The 24,538-nt window shown below is 38.3% G+C and overlaps 1 long non-coding RNA gene across 1 annotated transcript in view; it reads right to left on the bottom strand.

Moving 5' to 3' along the window:
- The window catches only part of LOC119426357, a 59,591-nt gene that overhangs the window by 1,138 nt on the left and 33,915 nt on the right, over positions 1 to 24,538 (bottom strand). Inside the window, exon 2 of the long non-coding RNA XR_005187617.1 lies at positions 12,739 to 12,824. This is a non-coding gene — a long non-coding RNA (uncharacterized LOC119426357). The remainder of the gene's footprint in view (positions 1 to 12,738; positions 12,825 to 24,538) is intronic.

The following is a 24,538-nucleotide window of genomic DNA, read 5'->3' as shown; positions in this document are numbered from 1 at the left end:
CCACCCACACAGACCAGTATTTGCAGTTTGACTCCCATCACCCTTTGGAGTACAAGTTAGGAATCATCAGGACTCTGTACCACAGAGCAGACAGCGCCCCCACTAACTCGGGAGCCAGGCATAAGGAGAAATCCCACATAAGACAGGCTCTAGAGCAATGTGGATATCCTAACTGGGCCTTCCTGAAAGCAGAGAAGAAACCCAAACAGGACTCCAGTCAGCCATCAGGTGAAAAAGAGGAACCCAGACCCAGACCAGTGGTCATTCCGTATGTTGAGGGAGTATCAGAGAAAATGAGACGTTTATTTTCTAAACACAACGTCCCAGTGGCTTTTAAACCCCAAAATACATTACAGCAAAGACTGGTTCTTCCCAAAGATCCAGTCCCCCGGCACAAACAGAGTAATATTGTGTATGCTGTTCAGTGTCAAGAGGGCTGTGATCAGTCTTACATCAGGGAAACTAAACAGCCACTGGCCAAAAGGATGGCCCAGCACAGAAGAGCAACAACATCAGACCAGGACTCTGCGGTCTACACTCATCTCCAGGCCTACGGTCACACTTTCAGGGATGAAGATGTTCACAACCTGGATAGAGAGGAACAATGGTTTGTGAGAAGAGTAAAGGAGGCCATCTTTGTGAAAAGAAATCGTCCATCATTAAACAGGGGTGGAGGACTCCGGGTTCAACTGCCCCCCTCTTATAATGCTGTTATTGCTAGTATCGCTCAGCCTCCTATGAATAGTAAACAGCCATCAGTGTGCTAATGATCCATTGTTAGGCTGATAGTCCTTCTTGATCATGTGAGCAGCTGGTTTGGTTGTCAGCAGCAAAACTGGTTGATCCACTCTGAGAAGGTGCTATTAATAAGACTGAGCTGAATACAGCACCTCAGACTGAGGAAGTCTTTCGGATGAAAGAGGAAACGTTTCTACATTTTTTTTGTTTGTTTTGCTTTTTGAATGTCCAGAGGACCAGATTTACATTTTTACACTTAAAAAATACAAAATAAGTCTGAATAGAAAAAAGAGGTGGTCTTCAGCTTTTGCAGAATTTATATTTTTCTTATTCAATTTCTCCAGTGCTGCCACCACATTTGACTATAAATTAATGGTGCCAATTTTGCTTATGCAAATGCTGTCTCTGCTTCTTTAAAACGAAACACTACAGCATTCATAAAGCTATTCTAAACCGGTCAATGAACAAACGTATAAAGCATCAGGTAAACAGCTTTAGCCTGCATTTAGAATGATACTTTTTACACTTGTGCTTCCACAGAGTAGTAACATTATATTCTCTCTTAAGAATCATAAAATCTGGGGCACAAAACTGAATTACATGGAAGTAATGTGACAAGTAAGTCAAAGAATGGAGTCTGTTTATCTATATGTGTTTTAGCGTTTTTGTGCAGGCGATATAAAATTTGCAGCATCCATCGACCGCAGCCATGATCCACATGTGAAAATGTTGCTACAGTCAGCATGGGGCTTGCATCTCATTCCTTTTTGTGAGATTTTTGCTGTCGTCATGGGCTTGTAGCAAACAATAAGAAAGCAGCTTCATTAAAACTACCATTTCCAGTCAGAAAGACTGAACATATTTTATCTGTCAATTATTCTGGATTGGGGTTATGTGAGCAGCAGCTTGAACAGGGAAGCCCATACATCTTATTCCACAGTCACCTCTTCCAGCTTCTGAGAGAAGTCTGAGGCCTTCCAGGCCAGCTGAGAGGTATAGTCTCTCCAGTGTGTCCAGAGTCTTTTATGGGGTCTCATCAAAGTTGGATAAGTTCAAAACGCCTCCCTAGAGAAGCATATAGGGGCCATCCTTATTAGATATCTAGATCAGCTCAACTAGTTTCTCTTGATATGCAGGAGCAGTGGCTCTATACTCAGAGTCTCTCCCATAACTGAACTACTCACCCTAAGGGAGAGTGTCTAGTTACTATGCGGAGAAAACAATTTTTTTTATCCACTTTTTTTTTTTATTGGTCACTACTCTGAGTTTGTGACCATAGGTGAGCATAGGAATGTGCACAGATGGGTAAATGGAGAGCTTTGCCTTGCAAACCCCTCTTCACCACAATGGACCAGCACAGAGTCCACATTATTGCGGAAGCTAAACAGACCTGTTTGTCAGTCTCACACTCCATTCGTCCAGCACTCTTGAACAAAGCCCCAAGATACCTGAACTCCAATTAATCCAGCACCCAAACCCAAAGAAGACAGTCCACCCTTTTCCGACTGAGGACCATGACCTCAGATTTGGAGAATTAAGATGAACAATTAAATTTACTAAACCAAATGTGCATGTATTCAATTTCCTCTGTGAGTCATCTATTACTCTTTACTCACTCTATCAGTTAAGAATGAGTTTAATTGTTTTTTGTGACTTGGAAAAATACAGACTTGCATTTACTGCAGTAAAATCATGTTATCTGCATACTATTTAGCTGTACAGTAGGCACAGTATAGTCACTTGCAAGTGTCAGGCAGCATCAGTACCAAAATACTGCCCAAGGTGAACACAGTGTCAGATGATTTCAAGCCACAGACGCTACAGTTAATTACATGCCAGAAAACAGAGCCAACAATAAGGGCACACAGCTAATGTGCTATTATGTTTTTAGCTAATGTGGTCTGAATTCATAATTTTTTCATGCTGTAGAATTTATTAACTTTAATTAGAGTTTATGTGCAGAAAAAAAGATTACATTTTATATTAACAGCATTTCAATACGGCTCAATACCAATTAGGATTTGCATATATTGTAACTAATGAAAATGAGAAAAGGCAGTACCACAAAAAACATATTTATCTTCTACTGAAACATAAAATGGTTGAACAACAATGGCCATACGATGCTTTGATAAAACCATACATCTACTTTTCTTCTGCAAGGCGGTGTTTTTAACTTGTGAGGGCAGAGGTCACAGTGTGGTAATGGGTGATACTTTGGTAAAAAGATGGGAACAAACTTGATGTCTCTTCTTCACTGTGGGTGGCATGTCACATCGAGGATGAATCAACAGATGTTTGACAGGTCTGGGAGGGAGATTCAACTGAGCAAGAAGAAAGGGGGTGAGAAGGGTCTAACTCGCTGTCTTCTTGCATGAGTCATGGTGGACACATATCTGCTGTGACACTCAGACATGAGGCAAGCAGTCAGAAATACAGACTCAATCCTACAAGCTCAAACTGGACATGCAAACAAACACAAAGATTAGCAGGAGTTTTTCCAGCTCTCCATGTATGCACACTGAAAGGATTTTGTTTCAAACCAAGCATCCTGCATGGACAGAAAAGAAGAATCTAAGCAGGTGAACAATAACGGTAACCAGTAAATGTTTTTGGTGACATGGGGAAGGCATGTACATTCTCAAATAATGAAGTCTTCAGTGTTTTTGCCAACAGACTGAGCATTTTGTCTTATGTCTGTTAAGATTTGTGTATTTGGATTTGAACAAGACACCTGGCAACAGGAATGGTTTAAAGATTTTATTAAATAAACACTGCTGGTGGAGGTGGAAGTCCTGGAGCAAGCCCAATCTGCAGAGATATGAGAAGTTAGTGGACTGAAGGGTTCTGTGGCAAGACTTGAGAACAGAAGAGCATCCACTAACCTTCTTATTCAGATGAGATGAGTTCCACCTGATAGAGTTGGACAGGGTGATTTCACCGTAGCTAGCAGGATTGTCGCAGAGAGGTAGTTTGGGGAGATCCAGAGGCAATATCCAGGAGTAGAGCAGAGAGTCTGTACCGAAGAGGCAGAGGTCCAATATTGATTCCAAGAGTGTAATCCAAGAGACATAGTAATTTATCCAGAAGAGTAGGTCAGAGCCGTGATGAGAGGAGTGAAACAGTAACAGGCAAGGAGCAGGCAATTCAACAGTCCAAAAGACAGGCATGGGGTCAAGATCAGGCAAACCAAAAGAGCTGTGACATGAATGCTGGACATCAATAACCACAAGGGATTCGATAATCTGGCAGAGTGTGGCTGTGAGCATGAGGCTTAAATAGTGCTTGGAACAGGTTGACAGAATGAGCCTGATTGAGTGGAGGTGCAGAGGGGCATGGCTTGAGAGCAAGGCTTGAGATCAGAGCATGATAGAGAAAAACAGAGCATGACTTGGCAGAAATGTGACAATGTCAACTCAAATTCAGCTGTAGCCTATCGAAAACTCAAGACTAAGATCCTATTACTTAATTCCATCCATCCATTCATCCATCCATTATCTTTCACTTGTTCCAAAGTCAGGTCGCAGGGGCAGCAGCTTGAGCAGGGAAGCCCAGACATCTCTTTCCACAGCCACCTCTTCCAGCTTTTCTGGGAGGATTCCAAGACGTTCCCAGGCCAACAGAGAGACATATTCTCTCCAGCGTGTCCTGGGTCTTCCCCGGGGTCTCCTCCCATTTGGACATGCCCAAAACACCTTTCTAGGGAGGCATCCAGGTGGCATCCTTACCAGATGCCCAAACCACCTCAACTGGCTCCTCTCGATGTGGAAAAACAGTGGTTCTACTCCAAGTCTCGTCCGGATAACTGAACTTCTCACCCTATCTCTAAGCAAGAGTCCAGCTACCCTGTGGAGGAAACTCATTTTACCATACCATACCATACCATACCGTACCGTACCGTACCATACCATACCATACCATACCATACCATACCATACCACTTTATTTATAAAGCACTTAAAACAGCTAAAAGGCCAACCAAAGTGCTGATTTTAACCACCTGTGTCCCCAATGTCATTCTTTCGGTCACTACCCAGAGTTCATGACCATAGGTGAGTGTAGGAACGTAGACTGACAGGTAAACAGAGAGCTTCGTCTTACAGCTCAGCTCACTCTTCACCACAACGGACCAACACAGAGTCCGCAATACTGCAGACGTTGCACCAATCCATTAATCTCACTCTCTATCTTCCCTCACTCGTGAACAAAACCCCAAGATACTTGAACTCCTCCACTTGAGACAGAATCTCACCCTCAACCTGAAGAGAGCAATCCACCCTTATCTGGTTGAGGACCATGGCCTCAGATTTGGAGGGGCTGATTCAGACTCGACTGCGAACCGCTCCAGTGAGACCTGGAGATCACGGCATGATGACACCAACAGGACCACATCATCTGCAAATAGAGATAGAATCTTGTGGCCACCGAACCGGAGTCCCTCTGCCCCCTGGCTGCACCGAGAAATTCTGTCCATAAAAGTTATGAACAGAAGCGGTGACAACGGGCAGCTTTGGTGGAGACCAACTCCAATCCTGAAGAGGTCTGACTTACTATCGGCACTTAGTTACTACTGTTATTTAATTCAGATTACAAAAAAAAAAGTATTCAATTAAAATTCAGTGAGGTTCACATCTATCAAACTTAGTTCTTACATCCAACATTTTTCAGTCAGGTCATCTGGACAGTTTCTTTTTTTTGTGCTAAAACGTTTCGCCTTCGATCTGGAACAAAACTGATTCTTCCTTCCGTTTTGTTGTGTGTTTCCTTGACTGATGAAGCCTTCCGGATAGAAGGCGAAACGTTTCAGCACCAAAAAAAAAAAACTGTCCAGATGACCTGACTGAAAAATGTTGGATTTTATACCTGGATTATTGAGTATGGACTTTATTAGTTCTTACATAATTTATCTTGTGCTGTCAGATGAAATTTGAGTGCATTACTGCTCAAAAGTTGTGATTAATTTGGTAGTAACTTGTCTAACTGTCTTTAAATGAGATAAATATGGTTTTGAACAATTTATAGGAGGAAAGCACAAAAGACTTCATCCAGTCTGACTGAAAAGTTGGCATTCTGCCATTTGATGACCATGTTGCTAGAACAATCTGGATGCTCTCAGAGATATACCAAAGAAAGAGATAAAGCAGAAGAGGAAAGAAAACATAAAAGAACACTGAGAAATATGTATCCAACTACAGCTGTTTTATAAATGCAATATTTTGTATGCTTATTTTTCTTTGCTTATTTATTCTGTATATCCGACTGCTAACGTGTACAAGCACACATTCTATTGTGCAACTTTGGCATCTTATTACAATCAAATATTTTTGCATATCAAGTTTTCTTTAGCAAAATCTGGAAATAAGCCTCTTCCATCCATAAATCAGTGATTTTTCAGGGTCACTTCTGATTCAGCAGTCTACTTAGAACAAGCTGAATGTTCTGTTCTTTTCTTTCACAGTAAAAGGTTTCCACTTAATGGTCTACCCTCAAGATAATCTCATCGGCAGTTTTGTGCTGTATTTTACACCATGCTTAAAACACCATCCATAAATAATCAAGCTATTAAGCTTGATGCTCATTATTATTGCAAATAATTGAACTGTTCCTCCAGCCAGTCTTTAAACTTGGAACAAAACACCAAGTATGTTGTTGTTGAGTGTTTTATGAGCCACCAAATGAACTGTGAAATGTGCTGCTCACAGAGGAAGTTAAATTAGCTTCTAATTTCATAATTTGCTCAGGTACACATAAGATAACAGCCTCCAATTTACTGCTATACTTAGGTGACACACATTAACTTCCTGCTTATTTGATGCTATCCTGGGCATTGAGAACTGCAGTCAGAGTCTTATGTTTACAGATTTAATCTTAAATTAGACTTCAAAATGTAGATAAGAAATTTAATCAAAGTCGGAAACTTATTACAAATGAATGAACTGTGGATGTTTGAGGAAAAGATGTCAAGAAAGTGTTGACCAGATCAAAAGATCTAATAATATCTACATAATTTAATACCTAAATTAAGTAAAAGAACACTATAGAAAGCTTAAAAATAAATTCCAGCCTTTACTAAAAGCAGAATGTTAGCTTTTATACCACCTAAAATGTTCATGAGATTGAAAATGTCAAAAATGATTTTGTAACACTAACATATCACAGTACCAAAGCGCTCTTAGAAACAGCGACCTACTTATGCCATTGAGTGTTTATCAAGTTTTTCTTTTCATACCGTGTAAAAAGATGAATAACAAAATTCTGCACTGACTATTTAGCTGAACAAATGTGTCACTTGCACAGGGATTTTTAAAAAAATGTAATCCCTTTCAGTGTTACATTGTTAATCAGAAAGTCAATCTAAAAAAAATATTAAACTTCTATTCCAATATACAATTGTATATTCAGGAATTTCACCCCAAAACATTTTACTTTCTTTGCCATCTCTTCTATCTTTGTCTCACCAACAGCTGCTTTCCATGATTTGGTGATTCGGTCCTTCTCAATGCTCAGTTTCTAACGTCTGGGTGTCGTGTTCTCCAGTGATCCCTGATATAACGGTGCCTTTCCACCCACTGGCCAAGATTGACCTCATCTGATAGTCCCTAATTACACTTGTTTGCTTCCTAATCTCCATAAACACACACTCCAGAAAGCAGCTTGCTGTTGTAAACCAATACTGTGGTTTTAATGACTTAACGTCAAAATTTCTGTGTTTTTAAAGGCTCAACTGAGGAGTGTAGCAGCTCAGCAGGAAATCTGTGACATAGCCCATCATCAACTTGTCTCTGATACTCAGCTCAATGGTTTTAGGGTCTGTTGGTAAAGAGCCAAACTTGTTCTCAAATCTTCAATGATGCCCTAAGCTAAAGCCATGATCCATGTTCAAACGGGCAGCTTTAAATCCAGTTTTCTGGCAGACGTCTTTGACCTTAGAGTTTATGGTTGGCTTGCAAATAAGAGCTGAGAGATGGACTCTTTCTTGTAATGAACATAAAGCATCCAGTCAGTGACATGCTAATCCACAGTTTGATTTAGTATACAGTGTTTAATTTATTATGAAGAAAAAGGAACAAAATAATAAAAATAAAAAAAAATTCTGAAGGAACCCTGCATTCAAACCTCTTCCCTTCTTACATTAAGGACGTTAAATATAAAATGAGCAAGACTGGTGTGAGTTTGCTGCATGAACAAATAATTTCTGGCCATTACTTTATTAGCTGCATTTTCTGGAAATATATTCTAGAAAATCTAAAGGGAGAAAGCACATATTTTTGAATAAATCTGGACAAATTTTCAACTAATTCTAAATGAACAGTGAGCTTTTTTTTACAAGGACAGTGATCCCTAATTATGTTAATGGAGGAGATGGTCTTTTGTGTAAACGGGGTGTGATTTGATTGTTTTAGTAAGAAAAAAAGGGGCTCCTTTCAGCCTTTATCTCATTTCTCAGTATGCTCTGTCTCTCCTCCATGTCTTTGCTCATTCCACCTGATGTGAGGGAAAAAGGCAAGGTAGGACTAGAGGCAACATGCATTAAACAAATGAGACAACTTTGCAGCTGTCATTTTAATCTACTGTCAATTAAATATGCACAGATGCACTATTTATTCACTGTTTAGTTACAGCCTGCACAATCCTATTAATTCAGTCAGATAACATTGCATGGACACTTACAACTAGATAAAAACACAACATGTAGAAGTTTTTTACATCTTCCTCATAGGCTAAACTACTAGCATGCATCTTCACTCAGTGCCCATCATAAGCGTCACCTTTTCTCCTGATATGTTTTTGGACCTGAAACATTCTTTAAGATTATTATATTGAGATTTAATACCAGGTCCGTGACAAGAAAAGAGGGCAGAGATAAGACATGACCCAAACAAAACCAACATCCCTTTCATAATGTGTTTGAGTAATTTACTACAACCTTCCTGCATCTGTTTCTCAACAGTACATTTCTCACAATCAAATATTAAGTGGTAAGATTAGTCCAGCTTCTAGTAGCCTCCAGCAAATATTTAATTTTTATATAAATACAATACAGACAATGTCTCAAAAGTGTAAATAACATTAATACGATTGCATAACCATTCTGCCAAATTTTTGCAAAGTTAATCTAAACAATGAAAGCCAGCTAACACTTAAGTCCCTTTCAGCTTTGCTGCTATGACAGAATGTGTCAGCCGGGTGTCTAAATGAGCATCCTGATGTTTTACAGTGACTGTTTGCCATGTCTGTAATCTGTCAGACAAAATAAACCAGCAACGTTTTCGGTTCATTTGGCTTTTAGTCCACTTCAGCCACACAGTGAATGTTATAAAATAAACAAATAGTGTGTTTCAAAGTCTATGTGTGTTTATTTGTACAATTATTACCTTCTGCAGATGGAAGATTTTGTTTTAAAGAACCCATATGGTACAGTACTGTCACTACTGTGCTTTACTGTAGGAATAATAATAATAATAATAATATTAACAATAATAATAATGTGTTTTGTGCAGTCATCATTGTATGCTCCCATACAATGGTGAAATTGGCTCTCTACATTTGACCCATCTGCTCCTGGGTGGTGCGGTGGGCGACTGTTGGGGGTGCCCAGGGGGTGATTGGGGATGGGGTGTGCTGCTCAGAGACACCACAAGATGTGCAATGACTGGGGATTGAGCCTGGGACTTTTGAGTCCCGAGTCGGCTGCTCTGCCGCTACCCCATCTCAGCCCCCAAATAAAACTACTCTAACAATAAGGATTGCCACTAATTTAGATTTTTGCTCAAAACGGTCACTTCCTGATTTATGAGCTAATTACTTTTTGTCGGGTTATTTTGGTTTTTCCTTCAAAGCCTGCCTACACTCGATAAGGCATAGTACAACAAAACATTATCTAATTCTTCAATTTCCGGTAATATAATTGGCCTTGTTGCTGCTTTGTGCTTTATAAATAAAGTGGTATGGTATAGCTAAACAAAATAGTTTAGTTACCTTCAAGTACGGCAATAAGGAAGAGAAAAAAAAACATACCAATACCATACCTGTAGATAATATAATATAGCAATATAATATAGTATAGTATATAGTATAATATAGTAGAAAACACTTCTTTAGTTTACCTTTGACTTGCAAAGCCTTGCCTGGAACCAAGGAAGGCCCGTCCAGGAGGTTGCCTTATTAAAAGTAATTTCTCCCAACCTTGCCTGGATGCAAGCCACCACACCCACTCAGCATTCTACAAACACTGCCATCTAGTGTTAACATATTACTATGACAAAATGAAGAACACCATTTCTAACTTGGTTTAGTGTACATTATAGTGCCAAGAGCTTAAAACGTCATAAAACCTTTATATTTATTAGCAATACTTACATAAATATTCATCCAGATGTGTCAGCATAATGTGAACTTACTAATTATATTCTACCCATTTAGTACCGTTGCTTTAAACATTTTACACAACACTCTAGAAACCTATACTGAAATATTTTTATCATGAAACTTCCACATTTATTGTCTCAGTGAGAAGACAAGCAAAGTAAGCATTTCCTGGTGTAAGGCACAAGCACCTGTTCTACTGCACTTCTAACAAAAGTGGTTTCTTGATTGATTTTCTAGTTGTCTGCAGAGTTTACTTTACCGTCATGGTTGGGTTATTGTCGTGACATGTGGTGTTGATTGTAAGACCTCATAACAGCAGGTGTGTGCCATTTTTTTTACAGTCTGTCTACTTGATTCAAATCCACCTCTGGACACATCTGTGTTAGTAAAAAGATATATAGGATGCAAGTGGATACAGCTGTTTTGTGCCAACACAAAATAATCAATATGCCAGTGAATGAGATATGACAGTTCTTAATTTGTAATAGAAAAACTTTTAAAAGTAGGTTTGCACTGTTCATATTTATGTATAGGATAGTAAATAAAGCAATATAAATTTATTTAGGATCAGAATAATGGTTCTGTGATATGGGTGTAAGATAAGCCCATAGTCCTCCATTGAAGAAAAAAAAGCAGGGCTGTCATGTTTTGAGCGCAATAACTCAAAGAATTAGGGAGGTACCAACTTGCATTTTGTTCTGTGGGTGCATCTAGATGTAAGAAATATTCTTTTGGAAAAACTGACATTACGCAAACTATAAGATCATTCCACTCTCGTGGAAATGCAACCCAGGGTGAGCTAACCTCGGACAAACAAACAAAGATAACTGTAATGGCGGGGGTAGTGAAGCTCCCGGCATTACTTGAGGCATTTAGTGAGGCATTTCTGTCTTATCAGCTAACATTAAAGCAAAAAAAATAGGCAAAAAAACAAAAATATAATTCAAAGCTACTAATAACTTAAAATGGTTACTGCAGAAGATGTTTTCATGCTGCAGTGCTACACATGACAGGAATTTATAGTGGAAATCAGTATGTATTGAGAGCAAATTTTACATTACAAAACCTTTTAAACACTGTGAAAAACCGGTGTCATGTTAACAGATCATAACAAACAATCTAAAGTTGCATCATATATCTACATACAAAACACACAAAACAAAGCACAACTATCATTAAGCATCAACCTTTAATTTAACCATGTAGTTATGACAAAAAAATGGAGGATTTACCTGCAGTTACCTTCGTACAGACGAACATGTGGTAGTTCCCGTTTATCACTGTCATAGTCAGCAGCTCATGAGTTCTGCCTCTGGCATTTATCCATTTTTTAAAAATGTTTTAAACTCCGTTTAAGTTTTGGAAAGGGAATAAACTGTATTCTACCCTCTAAATGTTCAGGATCATGCTGTCTGAATAACATGTTCCCCACTGACAATGTTTAAATCATTTTTCTGATGATTTTTCATGAAATTTCTATGACCACAAATGGTTTAACTTAGGGACAAATTGTGATCGCTGACTGGCCAGTTGCCTGTCCAGTTGCCTGTCCAGCCTACTGGATTGACTGACAGATGGCATCATGACAAAATATCCACACTACTGTCTGACACCACTACATACTGAAGGAGACCATGAAGCGGGACCCAATCATCACATACAAAAAGAAGATCACAGACAATACAAAGCAATATTTAGCTTTCTTGTAGTTCTTGCCACTTTTCCAGCTAGATATGCTTAAAAGAAAAATATATTTGTGCTGTGACCTAGACACAGAAGCAAAATACTTTGGCGCACAAGACATTTGGCATGAAATCGAGTACATGGTGTAAAGTCTAAAGATGCAAATATCAGAACTTGGCTCAATTATTATTTTTTTCTTTCATTGATTTTTCCACTTTTCTATTTTTAGAAACAAACTGACATCAGTAAACTGAATGGATCACTGGCATCTATCAGAACGTCAAAGCCGAAAAACAGCATTTTTGGTGTCAGATTAGGCAAATATTAATGTTTTTAGTAATGTCGCTCTAAATCCATGACCCTCTCTTCTGTCTGTGTTAACGTCACAAGAGCGCTAAAGCTTACATCTGGCAGATAAAACATGTTCAGCACTTTTACTTGCCATTAAGCATAAAAAAAACATTTTTAACTGTAAATCCCTCCACTTCTATCTGTTCTGTCATGAGTATCATTACACAAACATGAAAAAAACATTTTATCCTTTTTTAAATGCCCCTTTCATCCTTCCATTCCATTCCTGGATCATTCCATTATCCTCCTTTCCTCTTCAAGTCACCCTCGTCATTGCTCTGGGTGATAACTTTGTGTCTCTGAGTCTCATTTCTTCTGCCACTGATGGCACTCTGTCAACCTTGACTGATGTATTTCCACTAAAGGTGAATTGTGAGTTTATGACTGCTGCACAGAAGACTCCACTCAAAAGGTCATGGGTGCATCGACTCAACGGAGTTGATATTATGTATGTTGCCTGTCACTGCTGTATTTATACAAACCCTATGCTGTAAGCTGCCACCGACCTGTGTACAAAGTTGCAGCCAAGGGTATTTTGCGAAGTGCTGTAGCAATATAATGTTCCAGTGGAAAGCATGCTTTCAGAGTGTGACCCACCTGTTTTATGTTTTCATCTTTGGCATCTTTCTTCCCCTGCACTCAATTCCACACTCCTCCTCGTCTGTGTGTGCACATTTCTCCACCTTTAATCAAATAAAGACACATTCAATGGTTCGGAATTCATCCCAACACATCAAACATGCATATGGTTCCCCGGTGGCTAATGTGCTGGTCCATGTGTCATTTGCTCACGCTGTGCTGTTGCTTTCTGCTCTTTCTCCCCCTCTGCACTCACTTCAGAGTGCACTGTTTCATTACTGCTGAAATGCTTGGGGATGCTGCAATGCATAAATCTTCCAAAGAGAGAGAGAGAGAGACAGAGAGATGCATACAACTATTTCTGCTTTTAAGTTGACCGAAGAAGAAAACACGGACCAGACTGGTTGGATTAAAGACATTAAAATGTGTGTGCATAATCAGCTAAGCCCCGTTTTGTTTGGCTGTGAAAATCACAGCACCAACATGTTGAGTTTGATCCCAAAACCCCGCCTTCTGGGAAGCACCGAACAGAAAGAAAGGAGGGAGGGGATGGGGAGAATTCATTTTAAGCCTATTTGAGCTTATTTAAATGCTGCACATCAAGTCCTAGAGGTGTTTAAAAAAGAGGAAAAATGTTTTTTGTCTTAGCGCAATGACTTTTTATTGCTAAAAAGCAAAAGTGACCAGACCATCGTGACTCTTTTTATCCTGAATCAGCTATCATTGAGCTTCAGAACAAAGCTTCATTCCTTGTAGCCACTAAAATCAATCAAATCACAAACCTATAAAAATCATACTTAATATAATGCTTTTTATTAAACTAGACCTCTTGAAAGCTTCTGTTATGATGAGGAGAAGGTGGCACATATTCAGCATGGGGGCACGGAGCAGATGGTGATCTGTCCAACTCACGCCAGGTGGAAATGGAAGAGGCTGCACATGCAAACATCCTCCACCACTTAACCCCCCCCCCACACACACACACGCACGGAGGTCAAATGGAGGTCATTAATACTACAGGTCTCTCTTTGGAGACAAAGATATATGTTTTATACAACCCTACACTAGGACGCTGTGTAAAATGTAAATAAAAACAGAATGCAAGAATTTATTAATCTGATACAGTAGTACCTCGTTTATCATGTGCAGTGGTGGGATGTAACTAAGTCAAATACTTCGTTACTGTACTTAAGTACATTTTTCATGTATCTGTACTTTACTTAAGTAGAGTTAAATGTGGGTACTTTATACTTTTACTCCACTACATTTTACATCAAGTATCTGTACTTTCTACTACACTACATTTCTATAATGCGTTGCATTACAAGTTACATTCATGTTGCGGCTTTTTGATTTGTTTGTTACTTTGAAAGTAACCAATGGTGAGAGGGGAGCTGGTCCAGTGAATCACTGCAAAGTGGGCAGGTAACATTAGGCCCACCTTCAAGAAGAGCTGGGCCAATGACATATATTCTAATATATATGTCACTGAGCTGGGTGCACCTGCAGCACCGCTAACCCAACCAAAATGTATTCCACCGCAAGAGAGTCACCCAGAAGATATGCTCCACCCATGGCCTTATTGAAAGACTGCTCAGTACAACAGGACAGCGTCTCTCTCCCAAAAGAGCCAGACTGGACTCAAAAATATTTGAAAACAACTTCTTCTGAACTTGAACAAGAAATTCTTGCTGCAATATTAAAATGTGTCCGTTCATGGGATGTTAGGAGACAAGAGGTGTCTCCAAATGTCTCGACACTCGGGTCCAAGTTTTAAAAATGGTGTCAGGAAGTTAAAATATTGTTCAATATTGACCCATTACAAGGTTGAATAGACAGTATTTTAAATAGAGTTGAAGACAAACTGGAGTTGACATATCAGTGGAAATGATCAGAGCCTGTTCCTTTGTTAGTTGTGTCTAATGCTCCTTTTTTCAGGCAGACAACTTTGACTTAAATGTGTTTACTGCAGTTAAAATGACACATTGGTTTTGCTTTGTGTTAAATAAAAAACTTTCAAAGGTATAATCATTCCTCTTTCTTATTTTGATTAATGGCATTTAACTCTACAGGTCATCCCTGAAATTCTGATGCACAGAATCACAAGTCCAAGTGTGAACTGTGTCACAGAGTAAACACAATAAAAACATGTATAATCTGCAGCATTTTTCATTAAAATGGAACAACACTATTAATATATTACAGAAAATATAGATATGGTATGCAGACTTAGTGATATGTAGACCATTACATTATGTAATACATTCAGGAAGTACTTTTACTTTTAATACTTAGTATTTTTAAAGCAAGTACTTATTTACTTTTACTTAAGTAAAAATGTCAATATGGTACTTCTACTTTTACTAGAGTACATTTTTGTCTGTTTATTTGTACTTTTACTTAAGTACAGTGTTTGAGTATTTTCTCCACCACTGATCATGGGGGATCCATACCCTGTAGACCCACGATAAGTTGATAAGTGAAAAATCGCGAAGTAGGAATAGTATTACAAGTAGTAAGTAGTAGTCTATACATATATATATATAGATATATATTTGTATATAAAAAGGCGTTTTAAACACTTCCCACACTCTTGCAATATTCTAAATGTTTCTAAACTCTAAACGCTCCAAAAGAGCACAGAATGTCATGATTTCAGCTCCCTGCCTCAAAGAGCACTCTTGGCCACGCCCACTTCTCAACTCTGCACGGAGAACAGCTGAACAGCTGCAGCAAAAAGTTTATCCTCCAGTATGGGCTGCACAACGGTGCAGGAGGAAGCTTTTTCTGCACACATGTGCAACAGGTGCTAAATTATTTAAAATAATTTATTGTAAATAAAAATTCTATGCCAATCGTGCGGTTCATCCATCAATCAGCCAATTGGGTGTCATGTCTAATCTTCAATTGAAAAACTGCGATAGAGCGAGTCTGCGATAAACGAACCACGAAGTAGCGAGGGACTACTGTAAACCCATAGTTTATTCTCAATAAAGCAAAGTAAACTTTTTTTCTTCTTACGGCCGCTCTCTTCTTCAGGGGTCGCCACAGCAAACTAATTCATGACAAATATAATCTAAATGTTTTGACAATCTGGAGAAATCTCTTTTTGGAAAGAATAAGTTTGAAATCCATCTTGAATCTCTGAGATCTTTAGGCTCTTCGGCAGCACTGCAATAAAAACTGTTCAGTTTTTTAACCAAACATCAGTGCATGAGGAGTGCTTAGGAGAACACCCACAAACTATTATCTGTAAACTCAGTTAGCTGTACTGTCAACAAATGCAGATAGAATTCAGAAATGCTACTGTCTTCTCTGGGCCATAGCTGATTTAATATGGACTGAGGTAAAATGAAAACAACAAAAAAAAAAGAATAATGTGGAATTAAAATCTATAGTGATACTAATATTACCTGCACTGATGACACTATGTTCAGATCAAACTGTTCAAATGGACAAAAAGAAGACAACCGTTTAGCTAAAACAAGATATTTAACGTCTCCAGTACCATTTCCACTCTTTTCTGTCAGCCTTGCAGGGTGAATTTTAATTTCACACTCTGTTGATGAGAACACACGCATGTAAACACTTAAACACGTCACTTAAACACAGGTATAAAAACAGAAAGATGAGAAGATAGGAAGTCTAGTTTGTTCTAAAATGGATCGACATGAGCATTCTTAAACGAGTATTTAATCAAGCGATGAGCGTAAATTACATTAGACATGCTGCTGTCACACTGATACAACTTTTGCATAACAATTTTTATTCTCTTTATGAAACTGAGCAGCCAAACTGAACAAAACCGTATGAACGTACAAAAAAAAAAAAAAAAAAAAAAGCTGTATTATATTATTTTAGTAGTTTAAATACTTCATATGAGGAAATGTCCTGTGAACTGCAGCCCTGAATCCTAATTGAACCACGCATTTTAAATTATTCATCTACGCTCAATTAATATTCTGGAGTGAATGTGACTGATCTATCTATAATAAGTAGAACTCAGAGGCGCAATGTAGATGACAGACAAAGCCGAGAAGGTGAATTAGGAGCATAAAACAGAATGAGAGGAAATTGATATAAACTGAACAAAAAACAGAAAAAAAAATTCCTCCTTAGAAAACCTTCTCATGCTCAAGTGTGATATGGAAATAAAGAATCTCAATAAGTGGGGTATGTGAAATGTTAAATATGAGGGTATGTTTGACCTGAGAACCAGAATGCAGGGGGAGGGGAAGTTATGCAGAGGTTGAACTGAAGGAGATTGCGATTCTGACTCTTTCGAAGGATCCTTTGATGTTTTGGCAGCCAAGGATGGATGGAGGATCAGCCTGTGGCCTCGCTGCATTAACCCTTTCACGCTCTGGGTACGCCCGCATCATGTCAGCGTCAGCACCAGCTGGCTTCCTGTATGGCCAGCATGATGCACAATCTCCACACGGTTGTTTTACAGTTGTGTTCCACAGAGCCATTATTCAAAACTTCAGTAGCGATTATCTCCATGCTTTGTTACATTTTCACAGCAGCAGATCTTATATTGATGCTTATTTTGAACGCCGGATGAATTTGTGGAGCATGAGCTCCAAGAACGTCAACTCAGACGCTATGTGGGATTCCCTATCAAGCAGCAGACAGCACAAAAATATGCATGATCATTAAGGATGGAAAGTCACATTTGCAGATTGCTGTCTGACTGTTTGATGCGCACGAACAAACCGATATAAATTACCATACTTGCCGCCGTATACGTTGCATCAGTTCAAAAATGTCTAATAAAGTGAAAAAAAAAACGCATAAATAAGTTGCTTTGCCATATAGGTTGCATCTATTACGTGTCACCGCTGACCACCCGGAAACATGGGCCTGTGTTGTGCCAAAAATCGATTGGCTGCCAAATGACGGTCACAGGAGCATGCATGGGAGGACTTTAACAAGAATTTAACAAGATTGTTTGTTCGACATTATAGTAAAGTTGCGTGTCAGTTTAACTTTTCTTTAATAAATGCACTTTAATGGTCAAGTCAGCTGCATTTCACCTGGGCGGCGCGGCAAAATGCAGCTGATTTGACATTTGCTCCAGGAGTTTCAGAGGAGACGAAGGTGGTTTGGTATGGTATCTTCAAGTATCTCATTAATATCCACTTTTATCTATTAATGAGACAATTGGCTTGCCATATTGCTTTAGGGCCCTCTAGGGGCTGAAAATGGTAGTGTTCAATATTTTCCATGTCATAATGAATGAAATCGTCAGATCTCAGGCAAAAATTGGGTTATAAATATGGGGAAAAAAACGTATATTAGTGGCTTCGGTGTATAAGTCGCAGGACTTATAAATTTATGCAAAAAGATGCAACTTATATGGCAAAAAATACAGTATATGAGAAAAACAATGAAAGAGGCTGTGAAAAGCTGATAATTTGTGGGGTTCTCACCTATTACCATAAAAGTTGGGCAGTCATGTAATTGGCTGTGGGTGATTGTCTGTTAGCAGAATAGTTGAACCACTGGACAGATTTTTATAAAACTCTTACACAGTAATCACAGAATACATATCTAAAACTGATGTCAACTCGAGTCAAGATGTCCCCCAATGTTAAATGACCTTAGCAAACACAAAAACAGCTACAAGTCGGTCATTTTCAACGATATTGAGATATATTGTTTGGTGTGTTCGCAGCTAGAGTCATTGTGAACACATAATCTGTGGGCTAACACATTGAACAAGATCTTAACTTAATTTAGAAGCAATTCCATCAAGAAACGTAGGTTAAATTCAACCCGTGACTAATAGCAGTATTACAGTATCTCCTAAATTCTTGAATTTAATTATCATACAATATAAAAGGAAAAAAGAATAAAAGGGTATAATGATGAAAGTGAACTTTTTAATCTCATCCACTTGTAGCAAAACAACTAAAACAACATCAACAAAAAAACGAACTAATCTGATCCAGTGTTTCCCCTAGTTAACTTGCCATGGCAGGGTGCTCATCTCATCCATGATTTTTGATGATGGGGGGACGGACACGTGTCTGAGCGCAGATTGTGCTAGCAGTTTTTGAGTGGGGGCGGGGGGCGTTCAGCATGAGGGAAAAGGCAACGTGAGTGCTGCCTTTAGCTTTTTAGCTAGAGAGCCTGTATTTTGCGCCGCTAGCTTAGTTCTATGTCAGTGCTGGGTGGGTGGGTGGTTGGGGGTGCAATTTGGTTTGGTAGGCGGGGTGCTCAGTTCTGTTGATGGGTGGTGCACCCTGCTTGTATAATGGTAGGGGAAACACTGCTGATCCACATATAACTAAATCTCTGTGCGATTAAGCAGACTCATCTGCTGCCACAATCTCAATCTGACATTTTTTTTCTGCTCTTCAGAAAACCTATGATCTGCCAAAACTCATCTTCATGTGTGTAGATTAAAAACAAATATGTTTTAAATGTATAGGGCAGAAGCCTGTAAAGAAGATGTTTGAGCATTTAGTGTGTGCTTTTCTGCAAGGGCACTGGGATAAATACAGTGTTTGCAATTGAAATGCGGGGCACGATTCCAGGGCCATAGGGAGCTGATGGCACCCTACCTGGTTGCTTAGACTTCCAAAGGGCACACTTAATGAATTCCCATTGCTACAGTGTAAGAATCACACACTGATGACAGATAGTTATTTATTAAAAAGCAGCTGTTTAGCTGTGCGTGTATAATGAATGCGCATGTGCAAGAAGGACAGGTATTTTTAGATTGAAGGATCAAAAACGTATTTTCCTTTGATTCAGCTAGACACAGTCTGACATGCAAGCTTGATTATTTAAGAGTTTATTGTTATGTATGACAAAAAGGATAAAAACTGTTAAAAGCAGATATATTCTATAGATGTTTTTAAATATTGTATACCTGAACATAGAAAGCAGAATAACTGCACCATCAAATGTGAGAATGAACAAATTTAACCGCAATAATTTGTGAGGCTCCTCTTAGGTGCTTATTCCTTGTGCAGTTTTGAAACTGACAGACTATATTTGAAAACAGTCAGTGAAATAAACGGTTCTATTTTGCTGATGCTGATAAAAACCAAGTCCAATAATCAGAGATAGTGTGATAGCTACTTGGCAGAGAGCAAGAGAAACACATTGAGGCTACAAAATGAGATGTGCTCCCTTTTATGATTGATTTTTGTTGCAAATTCAGATTTTTGAAATACCTGTCAGTTTGTATTTGATCAGCTTATGGGTTACTTAAAAAAAACAAAAAAACTTGCAAACAGCCGTTAAAATAATCAGACGAGAAGAAAACTTGGCAGGGAGGACAAACGCTTGTGGTGTGAATGCAGTGAGAAGAAAAAAGGAAACATATGGTGCATTATGGTTGACTGTGTAACTGTTACTGAGAGCAGAAGTGAAATGAATACCAATGTAATATTTAACAAATCAAAAAAATGAAAATCATTTATTATATTTCTCCTCCCTATACCTTTTCAGTGGGTGTTCATAACTTAAATAATTCCTCTCATTGCTGCCTTCTGTAACTCCTCATGTGTGTTGACATTTTCACTGTTAATGTTCACTACAGCTGGTGTAACTCACATGGTTAGAATTGATTATGGAAATAGTATGTGTTCTTTCACAATTTTCTATCAAACTGGTCAACAGTTCCTCTCACTTTATCACAGAACATGTCATTTTGAATAAACCTGCTTTTCTCATCTTGACCCAAGTTTTGTTGTCTTTAATTGTATTTTACAACTTTAATCTTATTAGTTCTGTTGGCAAACAAACATTTTCAAAATGTGAGATAAAATCAAAAATGTATGGCATTTAAATGGCGCAAAGTGTCCATACTGGCCCATTTGTGAGGTGGCCAACCAGTCGAGTTAAACACAGGTTGAGGGGGATGGTCTGCACCCCTCTGTCAGTCTATAACCTCAGAAATTGGAAACTGGATTTGGGAATGATGTAACATCTGACCTATGTCTGTTACAAGTCAGAAAACAAGTGAAATGTCTTAATTTTTGTGCTTAGTCACCTGACTAACTATGACTAGCAGTGCAAGCTGATAACAAGGCATTCATCAGCATTCAAACACTGCTCCAAAATGTGCACAGACTGTACAGTCATATGTGTGACTGATTTAATGAATGATAGAGAGAAGAGAAAAACAAAAAAGTTGATCACTTCAGCCGTTGCTACAATGCAGCAGTCATAGCAGCCATATTGGATTTTGCATTTGGAGATCGCGAGAATCCTCAAATTTTTCAAGAAGGGTGGTCAAGTTGATTTTTCCAGCTTGAAACTCAGAAATTTCAACTTCTAAATAAAAACGACCCACTGCCTATTTATTTTCTTGCTATTGCGATTTGAGCTCATTATCACGTTTTTGCCCCTCCTGCCATATAGCTTTCTGCTTTCTATGCTCTGTTTTTGTTCCCCTACTCATGTTCAAGCTCTGCTCCTGTCACCCTCCGCCATGCTCACTTTGCTTCACCACAGTAATCAACCTTCATCTTATGCACCTGCTCTTCCTATTTAAGGCCCAAGCTTTCACTCCATCGTTGCCAGATTATCAAACTCTTTATGAAAGTAGATGTCCAGCGTTCCTGTCATAGTCTCGTCTACCTGTCCTGTTTTGACCCCACACCTGTCTCCTGGATTCTTCGCCTTGCCTGCCCCTTGCTTGATTTGGATTCTGCTCTCTGACCATGGTACTGACTCTGCCTTCCACAAACACAACTACAACTCACAGTTCACAATTTGGATTTGTCTTTGGATCTCTGACCAACGGTTCTTGACCCCTGCCTTCTCTACTGGACTTTGCCCCAGAACGCTCCTGAAAGCTATGTGCTGCAAAAACCGTCCTCTCTACAGCAGCTCTCTCTCTCAGCATGTGATGTTAGCATCTTCAGCTCTGTAGAGAAGCACCTCCCTTGCCCGTCTGTGATGATTGGACCTGTTTCCTGACCCAGATCTCCACCAGCAGCAATTTATCAATAAATCTTAACCAGTCCCATTGTCTGGTGTCATGCATGAATCCTAAACCGTACTATCGTCACTCATGTAAGACTAAGACGGTTGTCAGTAAAGCAGGCAGAGCAGTTTCATGACATGAAGAAAGTGCGTAAGGACAAACAAAAATGTCAACAAAATTTGGAATCAGACAAAGGACAAGTAAAAAAACAAGTTATATTTAAATATACTGACAGATCTCTTTTGTTGCCTTCTTTGTGTCTCGGCTGGAATTTCAGCTTCTTGTCTGGATGGAAATGTTTTTCAAAGATGAAAAAAAAATGTCCACTTAAAAAAATATCTATAGTAGTGTAGTTGAGGAAATGCACTGGAAATGGCCACTTGTAGCAACATATTTTCAATCAAATTAAATTAGGCCTATAACGCCAATAAATGATGATTTATTTACACTGTAAAAGTCCTCACTTAAACAATAAGCTGAATTTTTACATGTAAACTTCTCAAAATAACAAAAAGGTCTCATTTGACCTTTAGACTCTTGCCTTTCAAAAGCAGAGTTCTAAAAGGTAGAAGCTGTTAGAAACAGTCCTGGCTTTAGCTCCAGTCCATCTCCACCTTCATCTGCCTCTCCATTCATAACCACTCCCTTATCTTCTCTCCACTGCTCTCTTTCCAAAACCATCACTCAAGGAACCTCTTTGTGATTTTTGTTTCCCCTCACACACTTCTACTCTCCTTGTTCCCTCTCATGCATATTTGGTGTTTCTTCCTGTCCTCACTTTATTTCTCCCTGGAGACAGTATCTCTCCGTCTTTTCCTCATGACTCCTTTTCGGACTCCTTCGCTCTCCTCTGTTCAGAATAACAGCAGTGATCTATCAAAACATCATGGGGGCAACTTTCTGGACTTGGCAACACATTACTATACAGAAAACAAAAGCAAGTCAGACAAAATAAAATAATAATAATCATAAAAATACAGCCCAAAACACATCTGATGAATGTGGACTAGTAAGGATAGTGATTTCATGCAAATTTACTAAGCTGCCGTGGGCTGTAAATGATTGGCAGAAGCTGGGGAGAAGGGAGGATGCAAAGGGCGGTTCAACGGCTGTGCTCAGTGATTAAGTGGAAACACAAACTAGGGACTTTAATCAGACTGAAATCAATGTGAACTAATCCTGTTCCAATTAAGTAACTGTGGTTGAATGCTCAGAACATAATTCAATTTCTTTTTAAATTATTGGCGTGAATAGATTGATTGAAACCTCTGGACTCATCCCAGGGAAAAAAAAAAAAAGCTAATGCATCTTCTAACATTCAGAGCTCCACTGACTTTTGCTTCAACATTTCTGCTGTGTTTTGAAATGATGAGAAATATGATCCAAATGGGGAAAAGGAAAGGGTGGTGATGAAAGAGGTGGCGACAGCATGATGATACCTCTTCCTTATCCTGATTAGCTTCTCTTTGTCATCCCTTTTGTCACTTTCAGATTCTCATTTTAAACCTTTTATGGCTTATTAAAAAAAATCTGCCTTCTTTGCTTCTATTGCAATCAGAAAGTACATATTAATTCTTGACGCAAAGACGAGATTAAAGCTCAAGGTGAATGTTTTGCTCAGACTGAGGAAGAAAAGGCAAAAAAAGACATACAAAATATGATTGCGTAACTTTCCAAAATAAACTCCTTTGTTGTATTATTTTTTTTTTTAAGAATGTGGGGCACTTGAATGCAGCTGTGATGAGATGGAGGGTTGTATCACAATGTAGTCTTAATATAAAAATGATGAAATAATTCTAAAACATTTAAAGCAGGAAGTAAGATTTTTTTAGCAATACCTTTATAATAAATAAATCAAAACTAAGATTTTATATAGTGGATGAGGTTTATTCACTTTTTTTTTCTCAAGGTTCTGCAACACCTTTTAAGGACCACAAGCATTTTGATTTACAACTTGCATAACTACTGTTAATGAGTGCAGTTTGGTGAGAGCAGTGGTTTGTTAATAAATGTATCTTCTACAGCCTATATCCAGGGTCTGCAATCTACGGCTCTTTGTTCCCTCTGCAGCGGCTCTTTCAAGCTTTGACCAAAACTGACATAAAATTGAATTTCATTGGTTGTTTTAATAACAACTAAAACGGCTAGTTTTAGCAGTTTTCCTGTATTTTTTTTTTTTTTTTGCAAATATATGAATACTAGAAACATTACAATGAGTAAAACATACTCACTTTCACTTTATGCTTTATTTCTTAAAAGTAGGATACGTAATTTTTCTAAATAATAATAATAACAATAAAAAAAATCACAAGAATGCATAGTTTATTGTTTTAGTTTTTAGAAACTGGGCAAAAACTATAATTTTTTCCTTCTTTACAAAAATCTCATTGTTTATTTGGTCTTAGAATGTAAAAATATAAATAAATGTTAAAAATCATTAGATATTTTTAGTTTTATAAAATCACCACTACTGTCCATAAAAGCGCCCTCCAACAAACTTAAATTGGACCGTAGTTGAGAATCCCATTTGTAGCAGGTATTGTGGACATGTTTAATTTAGTGAACAAAAGGGCCGAAAAAAGGTTGCAGATCCTTTGTCTAGATTATCCTGAACAGATGTTTTCAGGACTTTTTAAATAGTTTAATAACTGCTGAGAGCAGATACCTCTTTACTGTTGATATCACAGAAACCAGGAGGAGCTCAGATTATAAGAACAGTCTTTTAATGGTCCATTTTAATTATTTTTCTAGTCTTCAACTCTTATTTTAATTCATTTCATTTCATTTAAAATACAATTATATTTAGATACAAGTGTATACTAACTGCTGAGTGTAGTATTACAATGTCACTAAAACTGTTCAAATAAAGAA

This window comes from Nematolebias whitei, chromosome 20 (assembly GCF_014905685.2).
Source record: "Nematolebias whitei isolate Nwh7 chromosome 20, NemWhi1, whole genome shotgun sequence".
In the NCBI taxonomy this organism is placed as follows: domain Eukaryota; kingdom Metazoa; phylum Chordata; class Actinopteri; order Cyprinodontiformes; family Rivulidae; genus Nematolebias; species Nematolebias whitei.
Note: the sequence above shows the minus strand (reverse complement) of the source record. Positions and strands in the feature narration are given on the sequence as shown.